At 37.6% G+C, this 24,871-nt stretch overlaps 1 protein-coding gene across 8 annotated transcripts in view; it reads right to left on the bottom strand.

Annotated features, from left to right (window-relative positions):
* Positions 1-24,871, bottom strand: part of ADD3 (adducin 3) — a 128,249-nt gene that overhangs the window by 50,444 nt on the left and 52,934 nt on the right. The window contains exon 1 of one of the 8 annotated variants that reach the window (XM_050804272.1): positions 7,512-8,203. The exons of 6 other annotated variants lie outside the window; for them this stretch is intronic. The gene's annotated coding sequence lies outside the window, so the exon portion shown is untranslated. Of the gene's footprint in view, positions 1-3,546; positions 4,137-7,511; positions 8,204-24,871 lie in introns of those variants that run through there. One more of the 8 variants, XM_050804274.1, reaches the window with a different exon arrangement.

Below are 24,871 nucleotides of genomic sequence, written 5' to 3'. Positions count from 1 at the left end.
TTTATCAAAAACAACAGAAATGCAGATTTTAAAAGAACGAAGAATAACTTTCATACCTTTGTTAGGACTGTAGAGAAACAAAACACTGCTTTGTAAATACAAATAGGAACTCTTCCAACAAGAGTTGTTTTCCCTGATATTACCTAATGAGAGCCAAAAGAGGAAGAGTATCCTTAGACTCTAAAGGTGTTAGAGCTTAAAAGGATGTAAGATATTACCAAATCTTATTCTCCTCATTTCTTACATGGAGAAAGGCAGAACAGGTCCTAAGAGAGAGTGGTGTGTCCCAAGCTCCTCAATTTATCTTACCCAATACTTTTCACTTTATCTAGATTAGAATGAGATACGTAAGACTGTAGACCTTATGATCTGTTGATATAAGAAAAATTTAAAACATGAACTGCACTTAGAAATTTATTTAACTGAAGATTTTGTTAAGAAAACACATTTCAGGTGCTACTGTACATTACATAAACTATTAACTTTTATTTTTTAAAGCCAGGTAATGTCCTGTTACAATTTCTTGATTTTAAGGGGTCTGTAGGTATGTGTTCATGATTAAAACACAAAACATTTTGTTGGTGTTATTTCCATAACAATCTAAAGCAATTTTTACTATTTTAAAATAATGAGAGTGCTTTTCTTTCAAGCTTTCATGGTAATTCACTAAGAAGAGTAAAACTTCATGACTCAGCTTTTTGTGCCCACTCACACATGCCTAAAAGGTCCACTGAAATTGCTTGCTATATTTTAAATTCCAGCTTGAAGTAGGACTCTTGTTTTTCTGAGGCTCACAAAGACTAGACTCACAACTTAGTTCTATAGTGTCTATTTAGCTGGACTTAAAGCCTACATCAAGTACTTTATTGTCAAATAAAAAGCTATCTATGAGGAGCTTAGTAACTTAAGTAGCTCTCCAGAGTTTGGTAAATATTTTGTGTCTACTTTTGATCTCTATTGTCTAGGAAAGGTTCTGTCAAGTTGTAAAGTGCTAGAAAGTGTTGTTTTAAACTTTTAAAAGGTAGTAAGAGTACTACAACTCTGGGATCCTTGGTTGCAACAAAGAAGCACAAAGTCAACTACTATAAGTTTTCCAAAACCACCATTTCCTCAGACCCTCCCCCAAGGAAATAAAAGAGCATCCAGGAAGTCCCATCTTTAAAAAAAATACTTAGCTATCAGCCTGGGGCTTCTAAAATTCAGACCCTGAAAAAAGGATAGGAAAGACCTCAAAGTCTATCCCTATTAGGTTTAGAGGGAAATGACTCTTCCTAATAAAAGCCATCCATCCCCCTGATTGTTGCTTTGCTCACCATATTTCTTACACATTTGGACTGTTTTCCCCTCTCATCTCCATCCATCCATCCATCCATCCATCCAATATTTGTCCATACTTTGAATTCTTATTCAAAAGCCAACCCCTTCCATGGTGACTTTCCTAAGTTCCTCCATCTTAGCTCTCCCTGCAACCTTAGTGCTCAAAGCACTTTGTCATAGTCTGTACTGTCTTTTAATTATTTGAGTATGTCTGTCGGCTCCAAGTAACTGGGTCAACATTTTTTCTTTTCTTTACTGTCCACTTAGAGTTACTCAATAAGGGTTTATTAACTCAGTGAGGTGAGTAAGGCTATTAACTCATAAAACCCCCATTCTCTACTTGTCTTAGAATAAACCAGGGCAGGGAATCTAGAGCAAACTTTGAAAACTGGGTTATTCGTGGTTTGATAAGACTGGCCAAGTATCCAAGATGGTTAAGGTAATGAATATTGTGACCTGAATATGAAATGTCTTAAGCTGACTGAAAAGTAATTACACAAAAAAGTGTGAAAGTATGAGAAGAGCATTACTGGTATCTAGAAATATTTAAAATAAGTAAATACATACATAAAACAGCAATTTCTAAAAATATATATTTACCGCCATGTTTTGAGACCAGGTACAAATAATGATACAAAAACGTTATCTTCAAACACCAAAGAAACTACTGATCCAATCAATCAGCAAACCCTAATTCAGGTGTTAGGAAAAGGTTGTGAAGACTACATAAGGCACAGCTCTGATTCCTGCCCTTAAGGACTTTGCAGTTTATTAATAATTGTGGAGAGAAGTAAACCGAGTAAGCTATCTCGTAAGACAGTTTAATGTTTTATAGGAGAACTTGAATTCGTAGCTTCCAAAACTCAAAATAGGCCTTTAAATAGACATTTTTCATACCCAAAAGGTATGTTTAAAATAATTCATTCTTATCTAAGGACAGGAAGTGTGTAGAGTAAGCCTGCAAAAGGTCATCACCACTATTAAAGCATTTTTTTTTTCTGATCTTTTTAACTGTCATGACTTTTATGCCCAACAGTTACTGATGGTCAAATGTATTCTGAAGCTCAGCCAAAGCTTTTTTTTTTTTTTTTTTAGAGTGATACTCAAAACAAAGCAAATATTGGCTTAGTCATGACACTTGTTGTTCTAAAACGTTAATAGCCTATTGTTCACTGTGGTTGTCTCAACAAGATAATACATTGAAAAACAGCATTTCCTGATAGGAAGTGAATTCCCACTGTGTGTCACAGGACCCTAGCCAAATGCTGGGCTCCAAAGGAGAAATAGCAGTGCCTTCTGGGACTGTGTAGAGACTTCCCCCACGCTAGTTTAAAATGTCTGTTTCAGCTCAAACTACAATCTGACTGATTTTGCTACCATAGGACTGTTTTCCTAAAACGGCTTCAAATGCTTTAGACAACGTTTGTTCAACATCCTGTAGACAGCAGCATCCTGTATATTTCTAACTATGAAGAATTTCCTTAGTTATACATGCCACAATGGATGGGGTAATTTGACAAAGAAGCCATCAGGATGTATCTTCAAAACAGTATGTGACCATTTTCAAGCGTGGTTTCATATAAGCAATTGTTTAAAAAATCATAATATATGAAGCACAACAATTGCAACAGATTTTCGCATTTCACACATCAGATATGTTTTAGTAGACAAAAATTTAGGCTCAATTAATTAGTCCAAGCACCACAGCATTATTTAAGAGTTCAATTAGTGAGAAACTGATGTCACCAGCAGACCCTCATACAGAAGTGGAGAAGTGCCTCCAAAGTAACTGACACTGTACTAAGACATTAAGACCTCCTTTTTAAACACTGAAAACATACTTTTCATCTATTTTCACAGATATGAATTTAAATATTTTTGTTGTTGTTGCCAAGTTCCAATCACCAGTGGATATTAGAAAGCTTCAACAATGCAAAAAACAGGAGCAGTTGTCATTTTAGTGGATTCTAAGCAAGACTGTCCAAGTTACCCAGGTATTCCCAGCATTTAATTCAGTGCTTAGCTGCTAGAAGGTCTTCGATACATTTTGCTAAGTGGAACTGTATGTCAAAAAATGTGTATGAAAATTAACAAGGAATACTAATAATTATCTAGCATTTTTTGAATAATGAATAATACCTCAGATTATAGAAAAGTATATTCAAGGTATATTAAGCCTTCTGCCAAGAAGTTAAGGTAACCACCACACAAACATACAAACTCTCCTACCTTCTAGCCAAGAAAATGTCTTTATCTTCCAGTTGTAATTACACAAATCAAATGAAGTTCTTACATCATTTTATCATTAGAACAGCTGTCATTTGATTGAATTATGAGACTAAAACTGTGAAAAAGGCAATGCTAGGCAATGGTAAACATCGTATGTGTGATGCAGCAAAAATGACTGCTTTTGTTACTTTATAACTTTGCCATGTAACTTTGTAACTTTGCTGGCAGGATATATTTCACCTCTAAAGCAGCTTCCTCAGCATCAAATTTGAAAACTTTAGTTAAGTAATGTCAGTTTTGGCATTTAAGGAAACAAGGAGATGGATTAAAGGGCTAGAATGTGCAAACAGTTTAAACAAGAAACCTGAAGCCGAGTTTCAAAGCTCTAGGATTACTTCTGAATGGTCGGACTCACTGAAAATTATAAGGATCCATTTTAAAAACAAACATAACCTCACAATCTTCTTCCTCAAGTATTCAAGTTTGATAAAAAGGATTTGCTTTTAATTCTGGAATGGGTTTGATACTTTTGAAATTGACTTTTTAGAAAAGAATAGTTTATATAAAATATAGAATGATATTCAACTTTCCTTTTTTACATTCTTAAACTTTAAACTGGCTTAGACCATATGGAAGGTCAAATAAATTACAGACGACACAATATATATAAAAGATGTTTTTAATTTAAATATGAGAAACTTCATATAATTTGGGTTATCCAGTTTAAATCAATATTCCAACAAAAATACTACACAAATATTGAGGTTGAAAGGGACATTAAAACTCATCTACTTCAAACCTCTCATTTTATAGATGGTAAAACTGAGGATTCAAGGAGGTCAGGTGACCCAATCCCACATCCAAGTTACCCGACTTTGAACCCAATGTTCTTTCACTATTCTGCTGAGAAATGACTTCCTCCTAGGGCAGTTCTCACCCACCCCCACCCAAGAATGCCTGGGATAGTGCCGCCTACTTTTGGAGCCCTAGTCTGATAAACAGAAGTTGGTGAGGGAATTTTCCCTTTCCACACATCACTATTATACCTTCTCTATAGTACCCAAGTTCTGGGTTCTGTCCCAAAACGGAGGTAGGAGAAGACTCATAGCATAAGTACCTCTGATGGAGAGGGGATGGGAACAAACTTGGAAATGATCCAGATATCCATCGAAGGAGGAATAACTGAGTTACATTACATCCATCCACACAATAAAGTACTATAAAGCCATTAAAAAGAATGAAGTAGGTTGGGTGCAGTGGCTCATGCCTGCAATCCCAGCACTTTGGGAGGCTGAGGCAGGGGGATCACTTGAGGTCAGGAGTTCAAGACCAGCCCGGCCAACATGGTGAAACCCCAACTCTACTAAAAGTACAAAAATTAGCCGAGCTGTAATCCCAGCTACTCGGGAGGCTGAGGCAGGAGAATTGCTTGAACCCAGGAGGCAGAGCAGTGAGCCAAGATTGTGCCACTACACTCCAACCTAGGCGACAGAGCAAGACTCTGTCTCAAAAAAAAAAAAAAAAGGGAAAAAAGTAGATACATAATGGTATGCATGGTATAATTTTATATGGATTAAAAAGCTGTTCAGGTAGATCACTCACACACACACACACTCTCCTCTGTCTCTCTCTCTCTCTCCCATCGACATTTTTTTGAAAAATAAATTCCCCTCTGGGGAGTGGTGCTGAGGGATTAGGCTGGGAAAAACATTTTGTCACATGCCCTTTTATATTATTTCATCTTTTTACCATATTCATTTTTTAGTAAAATTACCTTTTAAAAGTACATTAAAGCAGAGAAAGGAAATTCCGTGGAGCTCTGGGAGACAACTCTGGTGATGAAGATAAAGACAGGGTTTATCAATGGTAATTTGACACTCTGTATCTAATGTACATGACACATTATATCTAGTTCTCTAGAAAAGCCTTCTCAATGCTTTTCATGTCATGGTATGTGTATTAGTTCTCACTAATAGGGTATGCATAAATAAGACAAAGCTTGTATAGCAGACTGGAGTAAACGAGAGGGAGACTGAGGGGGCAGATGCACAGGGCTTGGTAAAAAATATTCCATTTTCTTTATATTATGTACCTAGGAAAAGACAGAGTATTACTGGAGATATTAACTAAGATTTTCTATTAAAGTTCCAAATAAAAATCTATTTAAAAATCTTCTAATTTCAATATTTAACAGCAAATTCACTGGCAAGCTTTGCTCCAGCACAACTGTAAGAGTCGAAGTTTAACTGTATTCCTCCAGAGTTCAAAGGGACAGTACGTTGTAACCAATATTTTTTGAAATGAAACATAACAGATAACAGTGTTTTCTGTGTTGTAAGAGAAATTTATTTCAGAGATTTAAAGTGGTTCGTATGTGTCATGGTTGGCTCATGATGCAAAATATACTGAAAAAAGTTTGAAAGCCACTTTTACCCAAGGCTACACAACTAATAGCTGTACACTAAATAGCCAATGTTCAAGGAAAGGTCCACGAAAACACTTGTGGCAGGAGGTTGGCCTAATTTCAACTTGAAAATGCTGATGAGATGTTTTATATAGCTAGTTCTACTACTCAGATATGAAAAAGTAAATTTCAAAATTTCTGACAGACACAACTTCTTACAGTAAAGCTTTAGTTTTCATGTCATTTATAAGAATGACTGAGTTAACATCCAACCATTTTTCTCTCAATTCTAGTATATTCCCTTTAGCATTTCTGGAATAGTCTGGTGTCTTTACAAAGAAAATTAAGAGTACTCAAAGCTAGAAAAGATCTTACAAGAGGCTAACCCAAATTCCTAATTGTATAGGTGAAGAAACTAATATCCAAAGAGGTAAATCAGTCTCTTGAATCCCAGGTTAGTGCTTTTTGCTATGATACCATACCTGTGCTTTATTCTTACATCCTTATGAAGTTAGAAGACAGCTAAATCCGATTACTACCGGATTTAGTAGTAAAAAAGAGGAAGTAAAAAAGAGGAAGCTGAAGCAAGGAGATGCTAAGAAGTCTTAGTTCAAAAAGGATGACACAATGCCACCTCTGCAAGCTTTACAGAAATTAGTCATTTTCAACATTCAGCTTTGATTTCAAGGGAGGCAGTTGTTCAATTTGCTTGCACCAAATGAGTGTCTACCCAAAGTGTACACATGACCACACACCAGAGTGTATAGATAACACAAAACACAGCCTCTCCCTCCACATGCCCACTTCAGTCAGTGAATAATTGAATACTCCAAAGGTATTTAAAACTCAGGTACAAACAGAAATTCAGTGTGTGAGGGGAAAAAAAGGTCAGACAGACCCCAGTTGCAAAGAAAAAAACTGCTGAACATGGACCTCAATGAACAACAATAATTCTCCTATAGTTCAACTCACCATTCACGTCACAAACTCTAGAAAGAACACAGAGGCATGGAACTGATGAGGCATGGAACAGAACTTTGGGCTACAGCCTGCCCCAACTCTTCTGACAAATACCCAACGGCAACAGGACAAAGCATCATTATGACAGAAATAAAAGGCTCTTTAGATGCTGCCTTTTTTTTTAATTCAATGAACCCACTCTTACACACAAAGTTCATGTCACGATGTCTCGAAACACAGTATTGCCAGATTATGCTATTAATGGGTCCAATAAATTCAGTATAAAACACCACTTCAAGCATTTTTAAGTTAAATAACTAGCACATTTGGGAGAATACTATTTTCCTTCATTTGAACAGTAAATGTCATCCCCAAAATCGTTAAAACTAACAATTCAGTAAACTGTTTAAGAAAGGGGGAAAAAAAAAGCAGACAAGTGAACTAAAAGAAAAAAACCTTAGTTGAATGATAAAGCCAGAAGCTCCTCCCAAAGAATATTGCATGTTACTAGTGGCTGGCACAAAGCTTAACCATCTATCTTATCTGTGTTTCCCCTTAAGCTGTGAGCAATCAGTATTACAATAGACAATCCATTACTTACAAAAAAATTGAAGTGCTGTACATTTCTTAAGCTGGTTTTTGTGTGGCAATTCTGTTGCAATACTGCCCTAAAAATGAACTTTGTTTTAAAGAGCAAGATATCCACAGTCGATGTGGTTACAGCAAGGGTGGAGCTCACTCTGGGGGAAACAACACACCCAGGCCGACTTCAGTGAGAGCAAACTGCACATTAATATTGTCACACATTTTCAGAGCCTCAGAGTCACAATTAATTGATTAGTCCTCCTAAAAAAGTTGGGGGGAGTTCATGTTTGAAGATCAGCTTTCCTGCCTTGAAGTAAAATATATTCTCATTTCTTGTTTGTGAAGAAAGTAAAGATAAAATAAAATGCAAGACAGATCACACAGTTCAACCAACAGAATGTTAGATGGAAGTGGAGTACTATAAAGGAAGTCCAACCATGCCAACTTCTAAGTTTAGCAACAGCAGCTTTTACATATCTCAAGGTGTCAGAAGCTTTGCTCATTCTAAAACATTACTTCAGCCAGTTACCAGAGGTCCTGAACATTAACACAAATTACCTCTTTCTCTCCTCACCAGTGCTCTAGTTCTCCTAACAATGCACAAATAATAAAAACATTTTATTATCAACTAGCAATAGGTCCCTTCAAAATAAGATGTCATTTATGGAGTTGCTTTGGTAGAATATTGAAATGTACATGTAAAGAAGAAAATTATTTATTATGCATACCATATTTTTAATACTCCCTTTTTCAATAATTTTGTAGGAATTTTATTTTTAAAAGTTTTCCACAGTATGTATAAATACTGTATAAATATCTTCAACAGTATCTAAAATAATTTATCAGTTACTGAAACTATTATCAAACATCTGATAATTAGTCAAAGTGATTTTAACCAATACTATTTTCTGTATATGCATATTCAGAAACACAACCAAGAGTTATTTTTAATTGAATTCCTATAATCATAAAATTAAAGTTTGAGTAAAAGAAGCACATGAAAAAAGTATATAATTGCTTACATAGAATTTAAAATGAGCAATGGAAAAGGATTTGAGAGAACACCAGGAAAATATTATTTTTAATGATGCATGTTGTCACGTTACTCTAGCCAAGAGCTACTCTCTCACATTGGAACAATAAATCAGTTTGGAGTATTGAACATTTCAATATTTTGAGAGATGGCTTAGAACATCCTCTCTCAGGACCCTAGTGAGGGGCTGTTGATTGATCTTGCCTTTGTTGGATTATGAGGTCACTCTTGCCACATGACAAATTAACCATTCCAACATACTCTTCTCATAGTCCAACTGCCTGATTTATTTTTTCAACCATCAATGTAATTATGAATCACCTGCTGCCATCTCTTAGCTCTTCCTCATCTCCCCCTCAAACTAACAATTCAAAGTTACCAGTTGGTTATTATAGTAGAAGAATCCTGTCTTGATACTTTTTGGATTTGCACTGGCAGAATGTGTTTTCAAGTCAAACTTCACTTTCACAGCTGCAAAGGAAATGACAAGAGAAGAAAAACACAGCCAATATATATCAGCAATTAATTCCATCCACAACTGCCCAGCTGTTTGTGCATGGAAGAATCAGTCTGTTTCCTTTCGGGGCTTTCACCACTGAAAATTGATACTGCACATTCAGAGACACAAGCTGTTTGTAACATGTCAGGAATGTGCGCAAGATCACACAGAGTTGAAGAGACAAAATGAAATCCAGAACTAGTTTTCTTGGGACTTGCCAGTATTATTTCATAGTAAAACACACACACACACACACACACACACACACACACCCCAAATCACAGAGCAAAACACATAAAAAATATTCTCCCTTCTGAATATTACCCTTCCAATAAAGGAGAAAATCTGCCAATAATATCAGATTTAGTATCAAGAATAGACACTCTGATTTATTGGCATAGACAAGGTGTGACATTCTTAGGAATCCACATGCTCTATGTTAAATCCAGCCAATACTGTGGACTACACAGCTACTTGCCCAATGTGTAGTTAGTCCCTTTAAAAAATCCTTATAAATGTGAAAGTTGTTGGGAACCAATGCTTTCACCACAGTCATGCAGAAAAGCAAGTTTTTCTTGGTTAGTCCTGATACTATTTGGCACTCACATACATGCCTGTTTCAGGGATTCATGTAAATTTACAGATCCAATCTTCTAGGGTAACTTTGAAGCAATGAAATTTCTCCTTCCCTCCCCCCTAACTCTGTTTTGTGGATTTTAAATAAAAATACTATACTGAGTGCCAGAGGCTTAATAACTGAAGTACGGGCTTGTATGCAACTCATGAAGTGTGCTATCCCCCTTCTCTCCCTGTCCTCCAATTCCAATTTTATTTCAAATATTTGTTTGATTTAAATTGTGTAAAACGTCATTTTTTAATATTGTATTTTCAATACATGACTTGCCATTATTGTTATGAAAGTCAGCGAAAAAAGATGGCATTTTAAAAACAAAATAATTGAAAACATATTTTAGCTTTGTTTAAGAAAAAAAAAAGAGGAAATGAGGTAGCTCCATGACTGAACTCACTGTCCTAAGGGCCTTCCCCTTCCCCTTTTGCCCTCCAATCAACATCAGCTGTACAAGAGTTCACGCACTCCTAAAACCTGTACATTCTCAAATACAACATAGATAGGACACCCACTCTGGGCACCACTAAGGTCTAGGGCTTGATAAATGAAGAGAAGACAAACTGTCTACTCCAAATAGGGGAGTAAAAGAAACATTCCGTAAGTTTCCAAATGGAGATGTTTTCAAGTGCCAGAAATCAAACCAGCACAATGAGAAGCTGTCTCCAACTAAAGTGCTATGAATCCTGAAGTCATGAAGTTTGATTTGTTAAGGAACTACTAGGCATCTCAAACATGTGGTAGACTAAAATTAAAGCACAAAACCAAAAAAAGGGCTTTTCCTTTTGAACAAACATCATCTGGTCAAGGATATATCCGGTTGGGGGAGGGGAGGGGAGGGGAGGAGGGGAAAGGAGGAGAGGAGTTTAATTTTTGGCTGATGGTGACACCAACTTCTAGAAACGTGGTATAACTATTAGTGACTTAAAACAGCCACAGAGATGAGCTTTGCTTGGCAAGCTTCAGCTCTGTGGGACATTCAGTCTAGCTTGAAATGTCTATGGGAAGTAACCTCTGGCTAAGAAAAAAAAGGTCTAAACTGTTTAAATCAGGTTACTTAAATTCATGTTAGTCTGGGGTGGGGAAGCTGGCTGCTTCCATTGGTTCCTCTACTCAGCTGGGATCACCTTTGTATTCCAAAAGATAGCACAGAGCTTAGAGCTTAGCCCACTGAAACCATCCCTAAGTGTGGAATGGTTATGCCTGAGTAATAGGCATTTAGTTATGATTAAAAACAAAACAACTAAGGATGAACACTCTCCAAAAAGGAAAGCAAAATGACAGAAAAATAGGGGGCAAGGAGATGATCAGAGTAAAATGCATGAAATATTAAAAAGATTAAAAACCAACTGTGTAAACTTGCGTGTCCTCAGAGATCTAAATGCTGCTAAGCAGTTAAAATGCCACTGGAATAATTCAGACTGCTACGTAGTGCACTTTACATACTTATTCCATGAACTTCCACAGCAACCCTATCGGTAGTTACTATTATGATGCCTCCTTTACAGATAAGAAAACTAGGGCCAGGCGCGGTGGCTCACGCCTGTAATCCCAGCACTTTGGGAGGCCGAGGCAGGCAGATCACGAGGTCAGGAGATCGAGATCATCCTGGCTAATGCAGTGAAACCCCATCTCTACTGAAAAAAATACAAAAAAATTAGCTGGGCGTGGTGGCGGGCACCTGTAGTCCCAGCTACTCGGGAGGCTGAGGCAGGAGAATGGAGTGAACCTGGGAGGCGGAGCTTGCAGTGAGCCAAGATCACACCACTATAATCCAGCCTGGGCGACAGAGCGAGACTCCGTCTCAAAATAAATAAATAAAAATAAATAAGTAATATACATGGTAAATAATGTCCCTTGCCTATTTAATATTTGATAGATGGTTATTTGTTAAAACGGGTAATCCAAGACTTAAAAAGGAAGAATTATAGAAAAGGCAATGTTGGGGATAAGTGAAATATGGTTAATGTTCAAAATAGGCTTTTTCTGGATAAAAAATGTACACGACATAACCTACAATGATTGATAAGTTCATCTTATTAAAGCTGAGGTTGAAATTCAGTAAGTCATTAGGTCTAAAGATTAGGCATGATCCCCATTTAAAACAAAAATTAACCAAACGAGTGAGGTTGTATTGTATCTCCAAGGTTGCCAAACTAGAGGTAGAAAGACATAATATGGCTTTGACTCTATTGATGGCTAAGAGTTCTGAAAACTATGCATTTTATTAACACCTCCTGAAGACACAGACTACATGAAAAAGAAAAAAGCACAGAATAAAAAGTGAAGAATAAATCTATTTGTGCCTTAAATCTGCAATCATGAATAATTTGTTTTGGGAAAAAGTTCTACAACAGAACAGAAAACAAGTAAAAACAAAATGAAATATAGCCACAATATACAAAATATTCATGACACATGCAATTTGTTTTTACTTTCTAAATCTTTGAGGTATAACTTTTAACTGTGGTAAGAATACATAACATGAGATCTACCCTCTTAAATTTAAGTATACATTAGTGTTGATTATAAGTACAATGTTCTACAGCAGACCTAAAGAGCCTTTTTATTTTGTTGGACTGAAACCCTCCCCCCTGCAATTTGTTAAAAATGTTACTTTTGCTTTGAGCTGTTCCATCCAAGGATACGGGGCTCTGTAGGCATTTTTAAATTGCTTTTTCCAACTATGAGACATCTCTTTACTTGGAAAAATATGTTTTAAGTTTCAAATACTTTACCCAGTAAAAGCCATTCCCCCAATTTTTTTTTTTAACTTGGGAAATTTAAGTATTTATCAATGATGTTTCTAAAATTATCCTCCAAAACCAAATTCAAGCACTTAGCTTCAAACACTGCTGTTGGATAGATAGGAGGCACAGCTGGCTCCTCCCAGCCCCCTACTCCCCCTCAAAAAAAAAATCACAAAAAACTAAAAACAAAACAAAAAAAACACATGATGTGTAGGCCTACTAACAATCTCAGCCTCTCTGAGATCTAGCTCTAGAGCTTGTGTTGCCTGTATATGACAAGAGCCACATCCCACCCTCAAAAATTAATGCTTTAAGGGTCCTCAGATATGATAAGTAAGCTTTTTCCAAGACAGGCCGAGAGACAGGTTTGGATATCTGCACCCCTACCCCCCAAATCTTTGTCCTTCAACCCCCGCATAACTCTGCCTGCCTTAAAGTATCTTAATGTGTTTTTCCACTCGATGGTTGATAGATTTGCTATATACTCAGTAGCATGATAGGTGTAATGAAAACAAAAACAAAACTAGTCTGTAAATGTATCTCTTCTGTACATTTTAGAGGGATTTCAGTTTATAGAATCATACATACTGCTCCCAAACATTAGTGAAGTGTAGAGTATCAATTTATTCTCTGCAACCTACAGCTGTACTGATCACATGATCTACTTTGATTTTAGATTTTTTTAAATTTATATTTAAATTCTAAGTTGGTAAATCAATTCACCAAGTATTTCTTTTCTACTTTTTTCTTAAACACATTTATTCTACTAACGATTCATTCCCGAACTATTACATGCTACAATTGAACAGGTAGCACGTTAGAAAATGTAAGAAATGAATACGACACTGTCTCTGACCCTAAAATACTAGCAATTTAGTGGGTTGGGGCAGGGGAGAGGGAGAGACAATTGTAGCACACTCTATCTTGTAATAGATATACTACAGATTCAGAGAAAGGAGCCTATTTGAAAGGTTATAGGGCAAGTTACCCTGGAGCTTGGTCTAAAAGGAATGAGTATATATGGGGTGAAGAGGAGAAAGATTACAGAAAGACAATATATGTTTTAATAAACTTTTAACACATAGCTTTACTTTAAATAAAAGTATCACAGATTACAACTAATACAAAAGGGAAATCAAAATTGCCACTGGCTAACAGTTTACAGTGATTTGTAAAATTTAAGCTACAGGAAGCCTACAATCTATTAGCCAACCACACAGTTTTGTGTCATGTGCTTTTGCTTTCACTCTACTCTTCTGACTTGCATGCTAAGAAAAGAAACTCAAAAGCCATTTATATTCTTTTTTAAACAATGCTTGTTCTTACACTGAGTTAACCAATGACTTAGAAATAATTAAGACTAATTATCCTGAAAGCCAGTCAAACTGTAATCTGACACCACATCACCATGAAAAGAGGCATAAGAATGTTCTAGGTTAATACTAAGGTCAGTAAAATTCCATGGTCAACGTGGCACTATAGTATACTATACCCTATGGGCTCAAATCCTTAAAGACATCAAGTATAAGCAAGGTAGATTTAACGGGAAAGGATGGGAAGGGGGAGGGGAACACAGCAACTAATAAGCATTATGTTTTGTAAGGCACTTAAGTTCTGAGGTTCACTGGCCCAGAAAGTTGTTGATATATGAGAAAGGTTACTTTTGTGGATTGAAAAATGGGCTAAGGTGATTAAATATACTTAAAGCTAAAAGGGATGATATGTTAAATTGCTGAGACTGGGTCACTCACTTGATCAACTTATTATTGATGAGAAAATGCCACAGGGTTAATGTTTAAGATGCTTCCACATCGAAGTACAAATAAATAACAAATCTTCCATTTTTATGAAGAATATGCAGATCATTTATAGCATATACAATCATCACAAACTGAGAGGAAAAACCCTTTAAAACGGAGAAATTAAGGTAGGATTATTTATGTAAATTATTTAAAGATTCCTTGCCAGGTTCTTTTAAATAGTAATCGCGCCTGCATTTAACCATGTTATATTGAGATACAGGCAACTTTTTTTTTTAAGACAGGGTCCCACTCTGTTGCCCAGGCTGGGTACAGTGGCATGATCATGGCTCACTGCAGCCACAACCTCCCCGGGCTCAAATGATCCTCCCAGCTCAGCCTCCTAAGTAGCTGGGATCACAGGCTCACATGACCACACCCAGCTAATTTTTCTATTTTTTGCAGAGACAAGGTCTCATCATGTTGCCCAGGCTGATCTCAAACTCCTGCGCTCAAGCGATTCAGCTCCCTCAGCTTCCCAAAGTGCTGGGATTATAGGAATGAGCCACCATGCCCAGCCACTAGCCAACTTTCTAGAAGCACATACTTTATATAAAGCAAGGCCTATAATTTATGTACTTTATACTAATGAATTCACACCTACAACATCAAAACTTTAACAAAAAAGAAAAAAACCCTCTTGCCTTTCAGAACATTCACTTCAGGAGTTTAATCCTGGAGTAGGAAATCCTCAGTGAATTCTTTGGACAGTATATATGTACAGCCATCCCTAGGTATCCATCAGGGATTAGTTCCAGGACTTCCCATGGCCACCAAAATCCAGGATGCTCAAGTCTCTGATATAAAATGAAGTGGTATTTGCATAAAACCTTTGTACTTCCTCCTGTATACTTTAAATCATCTCTAGATTACTTATAATGCCTAATACAATGTAAATGCTATGTAAGTAGTTGTTATTCTGTATTTTTACTCTAATATTTTCAATCTGCGGTTGGTTGAATCTGAGAATGTGAAACCCTCAGAAATGGAGGGCCAACTGTAACTTCCTCAGAATATTCAGAGAAAAGGAGGAGAGTGGAAAAGCTCATGACAATTGCTTCTGAATCTCTGAGAAGGAAAGTGACAGGAGGAGTACAAAAACTGGGTGGAAGGGGGAAAAGGAGGAGCTAAGAAAGCAGATGAACAGACAATATAGGAAGCCAAGGATGACATGAGATAAGGTGATCAAGTAACTGTGGCAGCCGGAAGAGGCTGGGCCACACCCATAGAGAGCTATGTGGCTTATTTCAAGGGGGAGGAAACTGAGCAAGTGAACAATTTTGGTTTTGTTTAACTGAAAGGTTGCACAATCCTGTAAATGGGGGAAGGAAAAGGGGTGTTTTTCCAGTCTAGAGAAAGTTAGGATAAATAGCTATCACTTTAAAAAATATTAAACAGAGAAGTAATACCTAAATCATTCATAGGAATATGAAAAAACAAAGCAAATCAAAGCAAAAATCATCTGGCATTGTTAGTATTTTAGAAAAGTAATGTATACCTTATACATGAAAATGAAAAACTGAGAACCTTGAGGAAAGATATATAAACTCTGTGTAAACCCAGAACATTACTTATTGACGGTCATAATGAAGCTTTTTATCCTGTGGACTACGCCATCCTTCAAACTACAAGATCCCCATAAAGTACACTGACAGGAATTTTCGGGTACGTGGATCAGTGTAAGGTCCTTCCTCACTCCAACTTTAAATTTGGCAGCTTACAGAAATAATTCTCAGTGGCTGGATTCTTAAAACTTACTCCAAGATAAGCAATACTGTGACTCCTGTGGGCTATTTCCAAGTTATTAATCTGAAACAGTTCTCAACCCCTTTAAACTCATTCCTGCTGGTCCAATATAATAAATGATATGATGCTTTAAATAAAAAGGGGAGGTGGAGGGAAGAAAGAAGGCCCAAGTTAGCACCTTTGAAGTTGCTTTAAAGTTTTAAAAAACTGCAAATGAGAAGTAATAACATAATATACATTTATTATATTTTTCAATCATGTGGCTAGAAACTACAGAAAGAATTTTAGAAGGGCTTTCTTCCAGATGCAAATTACTTTGTTTGATTTCACGTTTAACAGCTACTGCCTTTACTACACTCTAGGAAATGAAAATTGAAAAAAAAAGTGAGGTATTTCAAGTTTTTTTATAGATGATTTATTAATCAAATCTATTTTCTAAGCATTAATATCTTCCTACAGGAATTTTTTTAAAAGGCACTATACATTCAAAAAGTGTTTGCTTTCACCATAATACAAAAGTCAAGGTGTGCTTGCTAAACCAGAAAGCAATCAGTGCACCTAGACCCGTGTTCTTAACACAATCAGAACAGAGCAACCAAGTGTAGCTTTAACATTTTGGCTTATCAGTTTATAAACAAAAATTTGTAGCTAGAGTTCAAAGAGGGATCTAAATATACAAACCTCTCTCAACATAATGTCATTATATAGATCACACCATTAGTAAGAAATGCTCATGGAAATACTCTTATTTTAGAATTTTCAAAAAATTCTAGACAATTATATCTCAAAGAAATATAAGCCGCTTAAAATTTACAAAAGAATTTCGAGTCATAGTCAATAACTAGAAACCAGGTTTTCTTCAAGTCACAAGTTGTGGACTAGGCTTACAGAAGTCTGTAACAGACTTCCATAAGATGGGGAGTTGTTACAGAGAACCACACACACAAAAAAAAACCAGAATGTTGAAGGGTTCATTCTCAGTTAAAAGGTTGACCAAAAAGAAAAAAAAAAAATCTATCCCTTAACAGACAGAATTAAAAACCCAAATCAAGGGCCGGGCATGGTGGTTGTAATCCCAGCACTTTGGGAGGCCGAGGAGGGTGGATCACGAGGTCAGGAAATCGAGACAATCCTGGCTAACACAGTGAAACCCCGTCTCTACTAAAAATACAAAAATTAGCTGGGTGTGGTGGCACACACCTGTAGTCCCAGCTACTCGGGAGGCTGAGACAGGAGAATCGCTTGAACCTCGGAGGTGGAGGTTGCAGTGCGTCAAGATCGTGCCATTGCCCTCCAGCCTGGGTGACAGAAAGAGACTCCATCTCAAAAACAAACAACACCCAAATCAAAAATCTTTATCTGTTTTTTCCAGAACACTGACTGGAAAAAGTCTCCCTTGCTAATCTGTAACAACAGGCCTACACTCACAAAGATTTGAGACTTGGGTTTACACACCAGCATGATCCAGAAAACCCCAAGTCAAGAAAGAAACATGAAGTGCTCTTCATGTTTCAAAACCTTTAAAGATAAAATTAGATGCATGAGAAAGGAAGATGCAGATTTTAAGGACTACTGAATAATTGAAAAAACTTAATGGATTAAACAGTACATGAGACCCAACTGGAAAGAGAGTAAACTGGAATACAGACTTGAAAAAACCAGCCAGAACGAAGCACAGAGACAAAGAAACGGAATATACAGAAGAGAGGCTAAAAGAAGTCGGGCATGGTGGCTCACGTCTGTAATCCCACCACTTTGGGAGGCTGAGACAGGTGGATCATTTAAGGTCAGGAGTTCGAGACCAGCCTGGCCAAAATGGTGAGACCTCGTCTCTACTAAAAACACAAAAATTAGCCAGGCATGGTGGCACACACCTGTAATTCTAGCTACTCAGGAGGCTAAGGCAGGAGGATCACTTGAACCTGGGAGGCAGAGGGTGCAGTGAGCCGAGATTGAGCCACTGCACTCCAGCCTGGGCAACAGAGTAAGATTCTTTCTCAAAAAGAGAGAGAGAGAGAGAGAGAGGCTAAGAAAAATGAGAGAGACAGACAGACAGACAGACAGACACACACACACACACACACTAAGAGACTTTAGTAAAGTCCAACATACCAAAGTTCCTGAAGCGAAAATAGAGAGATCAGGGGAGATACTCAAGGAAATCATGGCTAGAGACTTTTTGTAGAGTGGTCCAGGGACAGATTGGCTACAAAGGACTGACAATTAAACCTGCAACAGACTTCAAAAGAAAACAAAATAAAAGTAATGAGACAAAGAAATATATTCAAATTGCTGGGAGAAGATGTCAGTCTAGGAATTGTATATCTAACAAAACTATCTTTGGAGAATAAGAGTAAAATGCAACACTGTCTCACTAAAAAATTTTATAAACTTACTAAAGGAACTTTTAAAGGGCAAATTCCAGGAAGAAAGAAATTAAAACTGGAAGGGCAGGCTGGGATGAAAGAAACAACAGTGGGTGAAGAAATCTGTAATTTTTTTTTTTTTTTTTTTCCTGAAACAGGGTCTTGCTCTGTCGCCTAGGTTAGGGTGCAGTGGCAAGATCTCAGCTCACTGCAACCTCTGCCTCCCAGGTTCAAGCGATTCTCCCACTTCAGTCTCCCGCATAGCTGGGACTACAGGTTTGCGCCACCACCCCTGGCTAATTTTTATATTTTTTGTAGAGATAAGGTTTTGCCATGTTGCCCAGGCTGGGAAACACGTAATTTTAAAAATACTACATAAAACAATAGCAATAACAAATGCAGGTGGTTAAAAACAAGGTGAACTCATATCCCGGTTACTAATAGCATATAAGATAAGAATAGAAAATAAGAGTGTTTTAAGATCCTTGCATTGTTCAGAAGAAAAGAAGAGATAGCTATTAACTTCGGATTTAAGAATGGATGTTAACATTTAAGATAATCCAGAATATATCTTTTTAAACTGAGATCAATAATAAAAATAACCCAATTTTTCTATTAGTAAAAGACGTGAACAGCACTTTGCAAAAGAACATCCAAAAAACCAGTAAGTACATTAAGAAGTGCACATCATCATTAGTTATAAGGGAAATAAAAATTAAAGCCATAATGAGATACCACTATCTACCTACCAGTATGGCTAAAATGAAAACAGAAACAAAAAACTGTTAATATCAAGTATTGGCAAGGATGTGGAACATCTGAAACTCAAGTTGTGTCAATTAGTACAAATACTTCGGGAAACTGGCCTTATCTGCAAAAGTGGGAGACACACATGCCCTGTAAGCCAGCCACTCCTCTCCCAGAAATACACACTCAGAAGAGTTGCATGGATATGAACACAAAAACCATACAACAAGGATGTTCATGGCAGAATTATTTTTAATAGATGCAAACTGGAAACAATCTGAATGACCATCATTTAAATGAATTATTTTATGTTCATAGAGAATGAATTACTGTTACATTTAACAACATAGATAAATCCCACAGGAAAAAAATGCTGGGCAAAAGAAGCTGGAGACAAAAGAGTAGATATTGAATGATTCCATGTATATAAAATCCTGAAACAGGCAACACTACTCTATGGTATTCAAAACTAAATTTTGAATTTAGAATATGGTATGTTCAAAACTAAATTATGTCAGGATTATGGCTACCTTGCAGAGAGCAGGGAAATGCCTGAGAATCCAGAGCAGGGTATTGCTAGCATTCTAGTTCTTGACTCAGATGGGTTACACATGGTGTTCACTATATATATATATCAAGATGTACTCATCAAGATGTACTGTATGATTTCTGTACTTTTCTATATATATGTTAAACTTGCATTTAAAAGTTTATCCAAAAAAATTAAGTGATTTCAAAGAACGAAAAGCTTCCTCTCTTTCTATAGCAAGAACTTATAACTTGATGCCATTTTTTCTGTTGGTTAGCTTAGCTCTCTGGAGACACTGTTAAATCCTCTTTCTCACAAAACCAAAGCATTTTCAGATCCAATTTCTTATCAGAAGTAATCTAAGTTCTCCTATATGAGCTGTATACATACTCCTATACAAAATATAAATGATCCATATAATATCAACTACTTAGCATGGAGGCGTAATACAGAAATTCAAGAAAATTTAGGTCTCAAATCAGTATACTACTTACTCTGCTTCTCCACCTCAACAATACAATGGATTTAAATATATAGTGCAGCATAAATTATCACAATGTTCAATCATTGTGGCCAACAGCAGTGTTACAGTATTAATGCATTCTGTTGTCTGAATTCAACAGCTTCTCCCGTCTTCAACTCCTGATGCCATTTTTCAATGATAAGAAACATTAACAACACATTCACAAAACACTTAAAATCTAAATTAGGCCTTCTAGTCATTAAATGAAGACATTGTTCAAAACTGTATTATGTAAAATGAAAACAAAAACCTGCATGTAACCACTAACCCACAACAAATAATTAAGAAGTATTTTTTCCCTTAATCACAATCTTTTTGCTGGGCAGAGATAATCAGAACAGATCCTGAAATATCTGTTCAAGACTAACACATTTCAGGGTTACACAATCTTGCCCTATCCAATCTTGTCCTAAGAGAATTTTCTGAATTCTCAGTGTAATAGAAATTTTATATCCATGTTATGCTACTTTTGCCTAATACTGTTTTATCTCATAGTTTAAGAATCTGATAGAGAATGTGATATGGAAACATATCTGCTGATAGAATGCTACTTTCTGATACGTTATTTAAGAGCAAAGGCTGGAAGATCCCTAGAAAAAACTAATTTTGTCTTCTTCACTAACTTATTAAAATCGGTTACCATTTTGAAAATTTTGGGGGTACATTTCATACTTTCAAATACATAAAGGTAGGTTTGTATTATTTTATAGACAGGGTCTTGTTCTGTTGCCCAGGTGGGAGTGCAGTGGTGCGATAACAGCTCATTGCAGCCCTGACCCTCCTGGGCTCAAGCAATCCTCCCATCTCAGCCACCTAAGTAGCTGGGACCACAGGTACACACCCTTACGCAAGCTAATTTTTTTTTTTTTGGAGATGGAGTTTCACTCTTGTTGCTTAGGCTGGAGTGCAATGGCACAATCTCGGCTGACCACAACCTCCATCTTCCGGGTTCAAGCAATTCTCCTGCCTCAGTCTCCCGGGTAGCTGGGATTACAGGCATGTGCCACCACACCCAGCTAATTTTGTATTTTTTTTTTAGTAGACACAGGGTCTCTCCATGTTCATCAGGCTGGTCTTGAACTCCTGACCTCAGGTGATCCACCCACCTTGGCCTCCCAAAGTGCTGGGATTACAGGCGTGAGCCACTGCACCCAGCCTCAATTTTTTATTTTTTGTAGAGATGGAGTCTCCTCCTGTTGCCCAGGCTAGCCTCGAACTCCTGGGCCCAAGTGATCCTCCTGCCTTGGAACCCCAAAGTGTTGGGATTATAGGTGTGAGCCACCATGCCTGGCCAATTTGCATTAACAGTAAAAATCTAGTAGTCAGCAGAACTAGGTTCTAGTGCCAGTTCTAGCTCTGATTTTAACTCACACAATGATTTTGGTTAAGTTACTCAAGTCTTTCTAGGCCTCACCTTGCTCAAGTGAAAATGAGAGGACTGAATTAGATGCCCTTTGAAGATTTCATACAATTCTAATATCCTATAACAGGTCTAGTGAAGAATGTATCTCAGACTAGAAATTTACAAGGATGGTTATGGTACCCAGATAAAGATCATACAGCAATACAAAAGAAAAGCAAATATCCCTTAATTATTCAGTCCATTTGTTAAGTTAGGTCTCCGTGCAAATGGACATTCCTTCCTCTACAAGCACCTGGATTTCATCTATTTCAGCACTTATGTGCACTGTAGAAGTGTTTATGAAGTACAGTACCTATTTGCTTTATACCTTGGCAAAAGCACTTCTTGAAGATGCTATCATTCTGCTTTCCCAAAGGAAAGCTGACTCTAGTCAATCCTCTCTCATTTAGACTTTCAACATCAATTAGCATTAAGGGGACACACACAGAAACCACCACCCCACCCTCCCCCACCCCCCACCCGCCGCTGCCAAAAAAAAAAAAAAAAGACTGACAACACTTTTCCAGGCTGCACTACACCAATAAAAGTGTCATTGAGTAAGTCAATCCATAAGCCCCTCTCTAGTACATACATTGTCAGGAAGCCATCAGCATTACCTGTGTCTACTTTGGCTGTCATTTAAGGCTCTGCTGGATGAGCCTCACCATCTGGAACACCATGGCTTCATCTTTCTAAATCAAACAGCTCAGCTGGCTTACCTCCTTCTCATCTTTCATATTATATAGTGGTGGGTCTTTCAGAGTAATAGGCACTAATACAATGAGAGGGACAACAGAGTCGTAGCACAAAGCTCAGGCTCAGTGAATGTCAAATACAGCCAAAAGGACCTTAAAGGTCATCTAGTACAATTCTTTCTTTTCACTTGAGAATTCAGAGGTGCCCAACGTCACTATCTAAGGCCATACAGAATGTGCATATCCTAACTTCGTGCTAGTACTCTTTCTACTTTATAAAATTTAAAGTTGCCTCTCAGGAAAGAATGCTTACATTGGAATCCACCTCCTATGGAACACGGTAATTGTCATTCCTCTGTATCAACAATGAAACACCCACTTCAAATGAGATGAGATACTCAAAAACTTCTTCAAGTTCTGTCTGTCCAAATGTCAAAAACTGAATCTGTGCTAACAGACACAATCTACTAGTATATTAGGCTCAGACAGAGTGCAAAATCCCAAGGAAGGAAGTAGTTTATATTGTTCCAGTGGCAAAGATTTTTAGGATAGTGAGATGAAAAAAATGTCCTGAAGTTGTCCTCGGGCTTTGAGAGAGAATAAAATGGTGGAATGGTTAGAACACAGAGCAAGCATTGGATTCTTTATAAAGAAATTGTGTGATTTGCGAAGAAATAAGACAACTGCTTCAATTATAACACTAGGCTAAAATATCCAAGTGCTTTACCTTCTTGTAAAAATTTATTCAGAGGAGGGTTTTCCTTGTCATTTAGTTTTTGCAGCACACACATCCCATATTTAATCCACTATCTGCCTACAACCTAGTATTTAGCTATTATTCACATTCTCTTTTTTTTTTTTTTTTTTTTTTTTTTTTGAGACTGAGTCTGGCTCTGTCGCCCAGGCTGGAGTGCAGTGGCCGGATCTCAGCTCACTGCAAGCTTCGCCTCTCGGGTTTACGCCATTCTCCTGCCTCAGCCTCCGGAGTAGCTGGGACCACAGGCGCCCGCCACCTCGCCCGGCTAGTTTTTTGTATTTTTTAGTAGAGACGGGGTTTCACCGTGTTAGCCAGGATGGTCTCGATCTCCTGACCTTGTGATCCGCCCGTCTCAGCCTCCCAAAGTGCTGGGATTACAGGCTTGAGCCACCGCGCCCGGCTATTATTCACATTCTCATGTGGGCATATATCCAACCTCGTACTCCATCAAACACTGGAATAAACGTCAATATATTAGGAAATTAGAAAAACGAAATGAACAGGAGGGAAAGCAAATACATTTTCACACAAAGTACAGGATACAGCTGTGATCTGTCAAGCTTACAAGACTGTCTCCTTAGCTAACAGCAAAGCTACAGGACTATCCTCTCAACTGAACAGGAAGTCGCAGTCTAAAAAATAAAAATGTTCCCAAGCCTCAACTCTATTCCCTTCACTTCACATTTCTAGCACACATTCACCCTTTGACCAGGCCTGTATAATACACCCATTCAAGTAGCCTTGATGAGGTGTCAGCAAGTCTATGGATGAGAAGTACTTTGAGAGTCCACAGAATAACCTTTAATCATGATGTCCCTAATTAAAAGCCATGTGAGACTAATGTGTTTGGTTGTACTCTTCAGAATAAACAGGTTGTATCCAGAAAGACAAAACCAGCTTTGGCCTTTAAGAAATCCGTAGTTGTATGAATGATTTTTATTTTTTATTTTTTCTGAGACGGAGTTTCGCTCTGTCACCCAGGCTGGAGTGCAGTGGCACCATCTTGGCTCACTGCAACCTCCGCCTGCTGGGTTCAAGCAATTCTTCTGCCTCAGCCTCCTGAGTAGCTGGGACTACAGGTGCGAGCTACCACGCCCGGCTAATTTTTGTATTTTTGATAGAGACGGGGTGTCACCATATAGGCCAGGCTGTTCTCGAACTCCTGACCTCATGGTCCACCTGCCTCAGCCTCCCAAAGTGCTGGGATTACAGGTGTGAGCCACCGCACCCGGCCTATTTAATTATTTTTGAGATGGAGTCTTGCTCACTTTGTCACCCAGGCTGGAGTGCAGCGGCGCACACTCAGCTCACTGCAACCTCCACCTCCTGGGTTCAAGCGATTCTCCTGCCTCAGTCTCCCGAGTAGCTGAGATTACAAGCATGTGCCACCATGCCCAGCAAATTTTTGTATTTTTAGTTTAGACAGGATTTCACCATTTTGGCCAGGCTGGTCTCAAACTCCCGACTTCAAGTGATTCACCTGCCTCAGCCTCCCCAAGTGCTGGGATTACAGGCATGAGCCACTGCACCCGGCCTATATAGGTGATCTTTAGTTTTCCATTTCTGAAAGTGTTTCCATGGTACCAAAATATAACTAAAAAAACAGAATTTCCTTTATCTTTCATAGGATACCACGTCAGCTAACAGACAAGGCACCTAACCCAGGCCCAAGGCAATGAAGGTGAAAAGAGAGCACTTCACAATGGATCTAATGTAATTTTTAAGTGATTTATAAATTAAATGTCACTTATAAACTATAATTTTAAAAGATGAGAGTCAAGGAAAGAAGGAAGACAGTATTGTAGGCACTGGGAAAAATTTTGCAACCAATGATAATTTAACAGTAATATGGCAGATCCTTCCTATAGTTCTACTTTAAAATGGATTTGCGATACTGAAAAG

This window comes from Macaca thibetana, chromosome 9 (assembly GCF_024542745.1).
Source record: "Macaca thibetana thibetana isolate TM-01 chromosome 9, ASM2454274v1, whole genome shotgun sequence".
In the NCBI taxonomy this organism is placed as follows: Eukaryota; Metazoa; Chordata; class Mammalia; order Primates; family Cercopithecidae; genus Macaca; species Macaca thibetana.
Note: the sequence above shows the minus strand (reverse complement) of the source record. Positions and strands in the feature narration are given on the sequence as shown.